The 10,351-nt window shown below is 52.8% G+C and overlaps 1 protein-coding gene across 1 annotated transcript in view; it reads left to right on the top strand.

The window, feature by feature from the left end:
• Positions 1–5,060: 5,060 nt before the first annotated feature.
• Positions 5,061–10,351, top strand: part of FAM167A (family with sequence similarity 167 member A) — a 30,287-nt gene continuing 24,996 nt past the window's right edge. The window contains exon 1 of the mRNA XM_020877194.2: positions 5,061–5,538. The gene's annotated coding sequence lies outside the window, so the exon portion shown is untranslated. The remainder of the gene's footprint in view (positions 5,539–10,351) is intronic.

The following is a 10,351-nucleotide window of genomic DNA, read 5'->3' as shown; positions in this document are numbered from 1 at the left end:
CTAAACATCACATAAGGCATTTTATAGGCAAGCATTCACATTCATTCGAATCCTCACAACAACCCATGGTGATAGGTATTGTGACCCCTGATGTATAGAAGGGGAAATGGAAGCTCAAAAGGGTTAGTTATTTGCCCAAAGCAGCCCAATAACAAGTGGCAAAGCCAGAACCAGATCCAAGGTCCCCAAAACCAGAACTGGGTATTCCGTACACTTCATCCCCACCTTGCCGGTCAGGATTGGGTGGCAGGGAAAGCGTGCATCCCATTTGCTTCAACTTCCATGGGGATAGTCAGTTTGTGTTGATTTTAGTTGAGCAGTTTAGTATAGGGAAGTTAGAGAGGTCTGTCCTTGAGGTATATAATTCTTGGAAAGGGGATGAATATGAAGACCCAGAGAACTTCTTCCCCCAGAAACCCTGCCCAGTAATGGGTAATAAGTACAGCATTATCTTTTTTGACTTGGCCTGTTTCTGCCTCTAAAGCCCATGTTTATGATCTCAGTTTTCTTAGTGATAGAAAGATCAAGCTCAGGACTTCCTTGGCAGTCCAATGGTTAAGACTCCATGCATCCAATGCAGGAGTGGATGCAGGTTTGATCCCTGGTTGGGGAACAAAGATCCCACATGCCACATGGCACGGCCAAAAAGAAATTTAAATAAACAAAGTAAAATAGATAAGCAACAAGGATTTATTGTATAGCATGGGGAACTATATTAAAAAAGAAAGAAAGATCAAGTTCAACTTTATCCCCATGCATGACAACTTCTCCTCCAGATACCCATCCTTAGCCTCTGTACCATCAGGGACTGGCTGGTGGAAATGAAAAGAATAAAGAATAAAGCCACTAGGAGTACTGTTGAGCTCATGAAGCGATTGAGAATCGAGTGGAGCTTCCACAAGGTGCAGAGTTCTACTGCAGGTCCTAGACATTCTCATCCTGTCTTCAGGCCAGGAGCACCTCACCCTATCTCCATCCCAGATTGAAGCAGGGCAGAGTACAATTAGGCTCTCCCCAGGACATAGGGAATGCAGCCTTGACTGTGTCTCATCCAGCCTCACAGCGAACCCACAGGATTCTTTTTCACCCATCTAATTGGCCTTGACCTCTTGTTCATCCAGACTGGCAGATTCCGTCAGACCCTCCCACTTGGCAGTTTCTGGTCTTATCTTCTGCCTAGCATGATACATTCTACTGTCGGTGGGGAAGACAGTGGAATCTTGGGTCCAAACGTGCCGGAGCTTGAATCCTTCATTCCAGGAATTTGACAAAAGTCTAATTAGTTACAGAGACAGGACTGGAGCCTGGATCTCCTAATTCCTATCCAGGGCTCTTTCCAGAGTTCAGAGGCAGTGAGATGATATTCTAGATGAAGAATCTAGAAGGCTGTCTCCTGGCAGCAGGCTGCTTCATGCCCGTCATTAAGTGTCATCATCTCTGCTTTCCTTCCAGAGCTGGGAGTGCCCAGGGAGACCTCACTGCAGCTGAGGTTGTGCTGGTTGTTGTTGTTCAGTTGCTCAGTAGCATCCGATTCTGTGCGACCCCATGGACTGCAGCATGTCAGGCTTCCCTGTCCTTCACCATCTCCCGGAATTTGCTCAAACTCATGCCCATTGAGTTGGTGATGCCATCCAACCGTCTCATCCTCTGCTGCCCCCTTCTCCTCCTGACCTGGAAGTACACTGCATCATCTTTCAGATGGTGATTCTTACAAGTGTTCTTCAGATCAAAGTGCAAACTCTGCAGGAGATGCCATGGTGGAGAGGAGAGTGACCGGGGGACGAGAGTTCACAGATATGTGTAATGTCCCGGGCTTCTTAAACAAACCATCAGGCCCACCCTCAGTGTTTGAGAGGTCTAAAGCCAAGGCATAAATGGAGGCCCACACGCCATGTATCCAAATATTTGAGAGTTGTAAACCAAGCTAACAAATCATTAGATAATGTTTGTTCTTTCCCCTTGCCTGGACAAACATATCTTTATAACAACCTCAAAGGTAGGTTTTAATTGCACATCTTTGGACACCCAGAACACCGGGGCAGAGAGGTGAGGTTTCAGCCCCACCCATGGCTTTCTTTCTTTCATTTTTGACCTGAGGGCCCTTATGCTGAAGCAGGGAAAACCCAATCCTGAGAGTCCACCCCAGTCCAATACAGAGGCCTGCACAAGCCCGAAGGCAGGCCGTCTGGGGAGGAACTTCCCAGATCCTGGCTACTTAGAGCACAGGAGAGGGGAGGAATGGAGTTGGATGGGTGTGTCCTCTGGCCGCATGGCCCTCTTCCCTGGAGGGGGACCAGCTGGGGGCTATCTAAAGCATATAGCCAAGGCAGGCCCTCTTGCCCATCTATAGGCTAGTATTATTAAAATTATTTCCATTTTACAGATGAAGTAGCTGCAGTCAGAAAACCCTAGTGACTCTACACAGGCACACACCAGCCACAGAAGAGCCAGGACTTGAACCTGAGCCTGCCTGCCTCCAGATCCCTGCTGGGCCTCTCCCCCCACACTGCTCTCCCCATGGCCCAGCATCACCTGGGATGCTGTGGGCCTCTCCCTCCTGGGGGCCCGATCTCCCAACATGTCTCGCCCCTGGAAAGGTGCAAACAATCTCTTTATTGGTCTCTTTGCCTCCTGTCTTGTCCCCTCATTGAGCCAGGTTTTCTAAGACACAAAAGCTGTGACAAGTGACCTTCTTAATCCCCTGCCTTCAGGGTCATGTTCAAAGACCTTGCTTTGGCCCATCATGCGCTCTTGCACGCTTCCTCTTGGCGGTGGTCAAGCCCCCTCTGGCCTGCACACACTCTTGCAAATGTGGTTCCTTCTCTGGTCTTGTCAGGCCTCCCATCCCCTCTCCTAGCAAACTCCCTCATCCTCTTCATCTGGGCTTAGATGGCCTCTGTCACTGCCCCCCCCCCCCCCCCGACTCTAGTTCTAAGGTGCATGCTCTTTGTCAGTTAATTCCTACATCAATACGTGTCAGGCTCCACACCTGGCACTTGGCACCGGGTGGTACAGAGCAAGCCACCCATCAATGCTCATTGACCTCCTGGGCTCCCGACAGGATGGGAAGCTGGTCCTCGTCTCCTTTCTGTGCTTCAGCCTGAGTCAATCCCTTTTAAGAGATAAGGGCAGCAGAGAGCCATTACCGTTGCCAGCATCAACGCCTCTGAATGACAGGCACTTCCTGGACCAGCCCAATGTCCCGTGGTCCAAACGGCCACTGGAGGGGAAGGAACCCGAGGGAACCCTGCTGCTCTGAGCTCCAGCCCAGCCTCACAGCTCCTCATATAAAAGGCATTCAGAGCAGGAGACATCAGGTTCATACCCCAAGCTCAGAGCCCTCTTCTCCTTGCAGCAGTGTTTTTCAACATTGCAAATTACAAAAACAATTCACTATAGAAATTTATTGGAAGTCTGCAGAAGAAATTTAAAATTCTCTGTTATTCCACCACCCAGAAAAAAATCACAGCTGATATTTGCATACCTCATCCAGATCTTTTTTCTACCTGTATAAAATAATTGAATATTAAATATTAGAATTAAAGGTTTCATACTGTCTTATTTACCTCAACATTTGATGTTCCAGTCTTATCTGCTTAGTGTGAGATCATTAGCATTTTCCTGTGTCATCAGGTTTTTTTTTGAGAATTTTATTTGGATGGCTATATGTGATCCTATGCTACAGTTCTGTAAGTCAGCTGAGCTGACACAGGCCAGGGCAGTGGCAGAGGGGATGGAAAGAGGTGGAAAGACCGGATCCACATGAAGTCTTCCCTTGTGGCTCAGATGGTAAAGAATCTGCCTGCAGTGTAGGAGACAGGTTCGATCTCTGGGTCAGGAAGATCCCGTAGAAGAGGGAATGGCTACCCACTGCAGTGTTCTTGCCTGGAGAACTCCATGGACAGAGGAGCATGGCAGGCTACAGTCCATGGGGTCACAAAGAGTCAGACCCAACTGATCGACTTTCACTTTCCATATTTAAGAGCTGGAGTCAAGAGGTTGGGTCAATGCCAGGGACTCTCCAGAAAGCCCCGGTTCAAGAACACTTGCAAGTTTAGCACCGTCAGCCTGTTTGCATGAAGAGGTGCTCCCATTAGTGGGGTGTCTCCTTTGACAAAATCCTTAGCGGATGTCCTAGTGAAAGAGGAAGAAAGGAAGCAGAACAGGGCTCAGATGGGGAATTGCAGTGAGGGTCACGGGCACCAGAGGGCAGCACAAGGGTCTCAAGCATCTTGGGAGCTGAGTCCCACAGAAAAGGCCAGTCACCTTGGGTCAAGCCATTCTGCAGCCCCACTCCCCAGTGTGTATATCTACCCTGGAAATAAAGATGCTTGCCCTGCATCTCCAGTGCTGTCCTGAGCATGGGAGATGAGATAACTTTGAAGGACCCCACAGTGAAGAGTTAAGAGTCTAGGAAAAGAACCTGACCATGTCCAGGATGCCCCTGAGAGTTAGGCTAACTTCCAGTGATCAGCCCTGGGGCGGGAGATCCCAGGAAGAGGAGGAATCCTGCCTCCAGGTTCTGGAGTACCAGAAGCAGAACCAGGGACGGGAGTGCCCTGTCTGCAGTCGGGACTGATCTAAAGGCCTGGGTGGGGCAGCCCTGGTTGCAGTCCCGTATGCGTCTTGGGTGCCTGGAGCTCTAGGCTCTGGTGGAGCAAGGGCACCCACATCCAGTGGTTCCGGTGGTTGGCACAGCACCTAGTATTCCGTGCCTCGAGGCAAGCTGTGCTTAGTGGGGGGAACACAAGCTCTAGGGCAGCGCCCCGCGCCCCTCGCCCCCCGCCCAGTCCCCGGACTGGTCTGGGAGACCTGTTTCTACTTAGCCTCTCCGAGCCTCAGTTTCCTCATCTGTAAGCTGACCCCCCGAGGGGCTGTGATGGTGTGGCACGTGCTGCGCACTCAGTATACAGGCCTTTGTGGTTGGAATTCAAGACGCTGGCGGGTGGAGTGGAGGCTCCCTGTTTGCGGACACCGCTGGAAAAGGGGGTTCTCCTGCCCGCTCCACGCAGGCAGACTGCTGACAGTGCAAAGCCACGTTGCCACGCTTGGAGGAAAACCGCCTTGGTTTCTTTTCTTTCTTTCTTTTTTTAAAGTCTATTTGGGTTTGGTTTCATCTAGGGTTTGGGCCATAGCGTGCGGTTTGCTTCTCCTCTCGGCTGCTCGGGTTGAGGTCCTGGCCGGGAACGAGCAGCTCGAAGGGCTTTAGGACCCGGCGCGTCCCGGTCCCCGGAGCCCAGGCGGAGAGGCTTGAATGAGAGGCTGGAGGGGACCTCCGCTGAAACGACTCGCGGCGGAATAGCTCCGCTGTCGCCAGGCAACCGCCCTGACGCAACGCAAAAAAAAAAAAAAAAAAAAAAAGTCCCTTAAAAAAAGAATAGTGCTGAGAATTCACCGTAGCAAGAGAGAAAGGGAGGCAGAAGCCGACTCAGCCCCGAAGCCGGGGCCAGAGGCTGCGGAGGAGCCGGGAGCCCGCTTCGAAAGGAGAAGGCGGGGACCTGGTGACACCCCGGGAGGGGTCTCGGAGCGCACGGGAAGGTGGGTTCGCGGCTGTGTGGGGTTGATCCCAGGTCTGGGGGCCGGTCTAGAGCTGGTTTGTCTGTGGCCTGCGGCGCCGCCAGGGGAGGGGGCTCTCGGGGCCCCGCAGGTCCCCAGATCAGGTGGCAGAGGGGAGCAGCGGGGACTGCTGCAGCACCCACCTCAGGGCACCCTGGAGTGGACGCCCCGCACCCGCCCGCAGGAGATGAGGTCCTACCTCAGCCGCTCCTGGGGGCTCGCTGCCCTCGGCAGGAGTGGGACGGTGGGTGGCCTCCATCTCTCCTATCCCAGCGGGCTTCTTCCAGGGATAACATCTGGGTGGAGATTTGAGGTTTGAGACATGAAAGGGAGGCGCCCCATTCAGCCTCTCCAGGTCTACTCCCGCCGGCTGGTCGCCTCCAAGCCCACCGGCTCCCTCTGCCTACTTCAGGCTCAGTGATGCGGCTGTTCCTGTCCCAAGGATGCAGTCCCTAACTCAGAAGTGACCTAAGGGCACTTGGGGCTGAGAGTGCTCTGAAGGGCCGAGGTCAATGTGGTCAGAAGGAACTGCACAGCCAGGAGGGCCTGGGAGAATGAGTAGCCCTGTGGCTGACTCCCGCTCACTGAGAGAAGGCGGGCAGGTCTGTGTAGCCTGTGGCCAGGAGGCGGATGTCTGTGTGCACCAAGTCACGTTGACTGTTCTGCTTTTTTTTTTAATCCCATATTGTCTGTATCCTTTTCTCATTCCCTGTTTCTCCTGAGAAGATTTGGAAGGTGGGTTGTTTCCAGATTGGTAGACCACCTTCTCAAACCCATAGCTGCGCTGTCCCAGATTGTTTCCACCAGCTCCCAGCGGTTCCCAGTGAATCCCAGGTGAAATGAGCCAGATCCCTAGAGTGCCCGAGGGAGGCGTGGTTCTAAAGCAGCTTCCTTTCCCATCCCCAGAGACAGTGCTACCGCCCTCCAGGCAGGATGCTGAGCTGGGCAAAGTCCTGGGAGAGCAGAGATGGCCGGGGCGCCTCTGCCTAGCCCTGTCTTCGGGGTGGGAGCTTCTGCTGGCGGCTTTTTAAGGGGCTTGGCAAAGCAGCCAGGAGCTGTACTCAACAGTGCAGTGATGACAGCTCTTCTTCCCTGGGTGCATTTGCCAGTCGGGCATGGCTTGAGAACCCTGCACACACACTGGCCATTTTATCCTCACGATCGCCCTTCAAGGAGACATTATGCCCCCATTTTACCAATGGGTCTCCAAGAGACTCTAACTTGGTGCAGCTCGTGGGACTGGTGAAAGAGCAGAGAGATTCAGCTCCACATGCCTGACTCCTAAGACAGTGGTCTCAAAGGAAGGCTTTGAACATCTGAGCAGAGAGGGAAGAAACCAGATGAAAAGCAGGCTGCATGGCGGGGCTTCTCCTGTGTCCTGGGAATGTCCCTGGCCATCTCAAGGGCCCAGTGGGGCCAGGAGAGAAGCCAGGCTCTGCATTCCACCTGGGTGGCTTCAATCCCACTCCCCTGAAGCCAAGAGAGAAAAGGGTCCTCCCTCACCCCCTTTTCCTCTTTGCCCAGTCGAAGACCCCCAACTTCTCATGTTCTTGCTCCTGTCTCGTCCTCCTAATTACATGCGTGGGATTCCACTAAATTAACAGTCCCACCTCCATATCTGCCAGCTTGACCTCTTCCCAAGAGGGACTGTGGCAGGGAAGTAAATTCAGGCAGTGCCTAAGTATTGCTGAGAGAGATCCACCGAGCCCCAGCCCAGCGAGGAAGAAACTGTTTGTCAGTCTCCTCACGCATGCAGGTGGCACTCTCTAGGTAAATTTTGCTTGTGGAAAACTCCCTTGGCCCCACAGGAGGGTCTGGAATTCCCAGAACCTTCTGGGAGCCATGCCTCCCGCAACAGTCGCTCTTTGTTTGCCTGGGACATAGAGCTGTTTGCAAAGGTGGAGGATGGGTGACGATTGGAGCAGTTTGATCTCAGTTTCCTGACTAGGTGGGAAGGGAGTTCTCACTCACGAAATGGAAATCTTCTAGGATTAATCAGGATGACTCTTAACATGCACATGGACTCTGGCATTTGGACCCGGGGCGAGAAGAAAGAAAGGGAAGGCAAATTCTGAAGCAGAGCTCAAGGGCATGTGCATGGACCGAACAGAGGGCAGTGGGCAAGTGGACCCGGAAGGATCTGGAGGTGGGCAAGGTGGTTAGAAGGAACTTTGTCATCAGCCTGTAGAGTTTGAGCTGCCCCAGGGGGTCAAGTTGCCAATGTGAATTAGGAAGACTGCAAATGTCAGCTTCTGCATGGTTAGGACAGCTGCCCTGCTGCAGGAAAGCCCATCGCTGCCCCCTCCCCTGCGCCCCCTTCGCCTACCCCTCCATACTTCTCTCTGGAGAGGCAAGAGAAAGGAAGACAGAGAAACTGTCAAGAGAAGGTAGCAGTGTGCTCTGCCCCATACCAATCTTTCGTCCTCCCGATGCCGCCCAACAGCCATGCCCCCTCAACCCACAACAACACTCGCCCATGAAAAGCTCCTTAAGGAAGGAAATGCAGAGCATCGGAGCTATTCTCCCTGTGGGCACACCATCCAGGAGGGTAGGGTGACAGTGAACCCCCCACCATCATGGGCCGCCTCACTGCTGGCCCCTGGCAGCAGGCTTCACACTGCCCCGGGGAGGGGTGGGGTTCATCTCCTCCCAGGCACAGACGGAGCCCCACTTCTTCCAGGCCATCTCTCCAGGATGGCCAGAGACTCCCTCAGGTATCCTGATTCAGATGTGGGAGCTGCTCTTGTATTCCCAGAGTCTTGGTCGTCAGGCTTGTCCCCTGGGACCTGCAAGGCCCAACTCAGAGCTGGTTTCCAGGGACATGATGGGCCCAGACAGGGACCTCCACTGCATCCAGAGCTCACGCTCACTGGAGGCTGAGCAGCCTTTCCTCATTCCAGGAAGCCAGCCAGGCCTGAGTGTGAGCTGGGCCATTCAGGGCCAGCCGGGTGGTACATGCTGAGGAGTACTATTGGGATGCTTGACCGGGCAGGCCACTTCAGGCACTCGTCATCCTTGTCCATCATCAAGTTAAAGCCGCGCTGTCGCCCCCGTCCCGTGAGCATTCACCTGCGTGTCGACCCGGAGACATCGCTTTACTGACCCGCGGGTTTGGCCCAGACGCTCGGGCTCTGTTGTGTTGTTGTTTGTTTACTTGTTTGACGGCAGCCACTGAAAACTATGAGGTGAGCGCAAACCTCAGTATCAGGCTGAATGGAAATAAGCCTCAGACTGAATTCTGCCTCCCAGCTAGACATTTTTCGAACACTTGTTTATTTGCAAATGGGTCCAGCAGACGGTCAGACGGCCTGTTCTGTGAGCTTGGTTCAGCTCACAGTCATCTGTCTCTCTAGAAGGCCCCATCATACCTCCCTCGAGGTCTTGCCAGCTTCTTTCTCCCTGCCCTTTCATGAGTCAAAATTCATTTGGCCAGCATATCTTGAATACCTCTGTTTTCACCAACGAGAATGCATTTCTAATATTTACTGTGTTAATTATCAAATGTCTGGTGCTGAGCAGTAAGAAAGACACTCAAGCATTTGCCAGAGTGCCTTCTCAAGTGGGGAACCCTACACTAGGCTCCCAGCTGGGGTTGGGATGTCCCTTGTTGAATGCAGTTGGTTGCAGCTGGCCCTGCAATACCACATGGAACATCTCATGTCTGTGAAGTTTTTTAAGATCAATCATTGACATCTCACCAAGGAAGCATAAGATGATAGCTCTGTTCTCGAGGCGTGCGGAGTCTGATCAGGGTTGCTGAAGAGAACAGAGCACTTGTGCAACCCAGAGTTCTGGGCTGACACTAGAGTGATATTCTGCAAATTCTGGGGCACACAGACGTGTGAGCTAATATCAGTGGTTTGGCAGCCAAGTAGAGTCCAGCCAAGCACTGTCATGGGCGGGAGGGGACTGTCCTACCAGAGGCATAATTAAGAATTCACATATACTCATCAGATCCTTCCAAGGCTTTGCAGTTGATTCCATTATGATCCTAAGGTCAGAGAACTAGTGTCAGGGCTTGGCTATCAACCCACATCCACCAACACCCATCCCTGCCTCATCCCTAACCTGTTCCATCTCTTTCTCCATTTCTTTCTCCAACTCCTGCTTCCTGCCCTTTGTAAAGTGCGAATTCAGGCAGCTCAGCATCTGGCTGTGTTCAGCTCACGCTGACACCAAAGGGGAGCAGTCACACATCCTACTTTCTGTTCTGCCCAGGGCCCCAGAGAGGGTGCAGGGCTGTGCTTTGGGGGAGCTGCAGACAGAGCTCCCACACATCCTTAGTACAGGCCTTGCCCAAACACAGGGAAACTCTGAGGGCCCTTCACCCCCCTGAGAAGTCAGCACACCCAGACAGACTATGCAGAAGCTAGTGAAACTCCTTAGGAAGTCCTTGTCAAACCATTAGGCTTTGGAACTTTCGATGCAGAGTGAAACAGAAAACCAGTCATCCCAATAGTTTCCCATTTGAGCCAGAGCTGGTTGCTTCTGCTTATTTGAAATTGAAGCCCGTTATCCTGTGGACTCAGATAGTCCTACCTCTGACTTGTCTGGGAGCCGAGACAAATGCCAATTTGGGGACCCTTTGGTGGGGTGGACACACCCCCATGGGAGAGGATGCATAGCTCCTGCATCCTCAGCTGTGAAAGGTTCCCTGTTCTTAGAGTCAGAGCCTCTGCTCAAACAGCCTTTGGCTTTGATCTCTGCAAATTGCTTTAAAGGCCACTTTGTGTCTGCTTTCTGCCCCGTAATCCCCGCTGCCGTGGCCTTTGGCCAGAAGAGCCCCGCGGTCACA

This window comes from Odocoileus virginianus, chromosome 18 (genome assembly GCF_023699985.2).
Source record: "Odocoileus virginianus isolate 20LAN1187 ecotype Illinois chromosome 18, Ovbor_1.2, whole genome shotgun sequence".
NCBI classification, from domain to species: Eukaryota; Metazoa; Chordata; class Mammalia; order Artiodactyla; family Cervidae; genus Odocoileus; species Odocoileus virginianus.
This window is presented reverse-complemented; position numbering and strand designations above follow the sequence as displayed.